General features: G+C 51.8%; 1 protein-coding gene across 1 annotated transcript in view; it reads left to right on the top strand.

Moving 5' to 3' along the window:
• Positions 1 to 2231: 2231 nt before the first annotated feature.
• The window catches only part of LOC102679042 (nucleolysin TIAR-like), a 443006-nt gene continuing 442932 nt past the window's right edge, over positions 2232 to 2305 (top strand). The window contains exon 1 of the mRNA XM_031512054.1: positions 2232 to 2305. The gene's annotated coding sequence lies outside the window, so the exon portion shown is untranslated.

Genomic DNA, 2305 nt, shown 5'->3' with positions numbered 1-2305 from the left:
ACCAACCAACCAACGAGTCTACCCACCGCCACCAGCCCCTACACACAACAACCCAACGAAGCATCCCCCACTCTGAATCGCACAACAGCCTGAGCGGAAGTGGTAGTCAGTCGGCGAGCGACCTTCCAACATTACGGGTTAGGTTCCCTCTTTTTCCACCCGCCGTGTCTTCGTCCTCGTTCACAGAGAGGACCCGTTTCGACCATTTCGACCAACGAAGGGAAGGAAGGGAAGAGTGACGATATATACATATACATATAGAATAGAATACGCGATAGAACGAGCGACACCTCCGTTCCTCCTACGAGACGCAGCCAGGCCACGTCGAACAGGCTGGCTGCGACGATGACGACGATAACGCTCGGCGCGATAATACTGCGTAACGTGCGTCGCTTCTCCACGTAAACAGAGAGAGAGAGAGAAGGGAAGAAGGAAGAAAGTGTCGCGGACCGAGTGGTGACGACAGGAGGTGGGATCGCGATACACGAGAGAGAGGGATATGTCTGTATCGTTTTAATATCGTCGACTCGTCCGCTCACTATCGCCTCTTCTTCGTCGCGAGGTGTGCATTCGTCGCGGTCGTGGTGTGCTTCGTCGCGTTTCGCGAGAACAACCGAGTACAACCGAGTTCCGTGATACACAACACGTTTTTCCTCGTTGCGTGGTCCGTTCGTTCGCGTGACCGTAATATTTGGTGAAAATTAGGAAGAGGAGGAAGAAGAGAAAAAAGAGAGGAGGAGGAGGAGGAAGGATAATAAACAGTGCGTTCCTGTTCCGTTCGAATCCGCAGCAAGAGTTCGGATGAATCGTCGTGCGCGTCGTTAGTGCAAGTGTTGAAAGCGCGGCACGGCTTTTTACTTTTGCGAAAGGAGAGAAAAAGGGAGAAAGGAAGAAGAAGAAGAAGAGGAAGAAGAAAAAGCTTCGATCGAAAGTGGTGCGCGCAGGTTTTTCCGGGAAGCATCGTTAATAGCCGAGTGCAAACACCGGTTTTTCGACACGAGTACACGGCTCGGGTTAGCGGGTGGGAAGAAACAAGAGAGCGATCAATCGTATACTTGTTGAACCGGGAAACCGGGGTTCGCGTCTTTAATATTTGATACAACAGGCTCGCACAGCGAGACTCGTTCCACCACTTTAACTCTTGGAGTTTCTAGCTGGCGATACAACAACTTCTCTCTCCCTCGGACCGAGAAACTTGTCGCGGAGGGAACGTTGGTTCTCGTTCGTTCGTATTTGTGTACCGGGAATCGGAGGGGATCGACGTGCGAACCTGCTCAAGTCGACCACGTGGTTATGAGTGTGCATCGACCACGCCGACAGTTTTCGATACGTATCGGGAAACGTTTGGCAACCGCGTACGTTTCTCGTTTCACGTTTTGAAGAAAAAGAAAAAGAAGAAGAAGAAGAAGAAGAAGAAGAAAAAAAAAACGTTCGACCAGTGTAGTAGTTGTAAACCCGTTGCAAAGACTGATTATAGTGATTCGTTAATTATATACACCCTGTTCATCGATTTCTAACTTTGTGTAGTCAAAAGAAGAAAAAAAGAAAAAAAAGAAGAAAATATCCGCGTAACGATATTTATTCGTTAAACGAGTAACACATCCGAGAGTGGAAATTTAATATTTTCTAGCCGAAAATCCTAGAAACGTCTCGTCCGGATCTTTTTTAACAGGTGAAACCAGGACGAGGACGAGGTTAGAAGGGAGATTAAAGTCGAAGTGAAGCGAGGAGGCGAAAGAAGTAGGCTCGGAGGCTGATCCGAGGAGCGAATAATCGAAGCGGGAAGCGCGACGAGGATCAAGGATATCGATTAAAAAAGAGAAGGGAGAGAAAAAGGCGCGTGAAAAGTTGGTGGTTAACCTGGGAAAGGTGGAAAGTAGCAAGATCCCGCCCGCAAGAGATCGCGAATTGAAAGAGGGGCAGGTGGAGGTGGTCCAGTCCGGCGGGTCAACGATCGGCGTAGCTAGGCCGTATCAGAGCCCTGAGCAAGGAGGGTGGGTGCAGTGGTGCAGTGGTTGCAGAAGGGCCAGCGAGGTTGGGGTGGCCTCGACTACAGGCGCCTTGGCACCGAGTGCACCGGGCCCCGGGGCTGCGGTGGTGGGCTGCTTGGTTGGGGTGTACCCGTGTTCTCCCTCCTCCACGGGGCCCAGGGGCCCCCTAACTCATCACCTCCAGGCTATCCCGAGTCAGCAACAGCCGATCGGTTGCCGTGCCTGTTGCTGCGCGCATAGCAATCACCAGCCAGCTTCGGTCCAGCTTACCAGTCAGCGGGGCGGCCTATCGCTGAGGGTAGCGAGGGTGGCGT

This window comes from Apis dorsata, unplaced genomic scaffold (assembly GCF_000469605.1).
Source record: "Apis dorsata unplaced genomic scaffold, Apis dorsata 1.3 scaffold_32, whole genome shotgun sequence".
NCBI lineage: Eukaryota > Metazoa > Arthropoda > Insecta > Hymenoptera > Apidae > Apis > Apis dorsata.
Note: the sequence above shows the minus strand (reverse complement) of the source record. Positions and strands in the feature narration are given on the sequence as shown.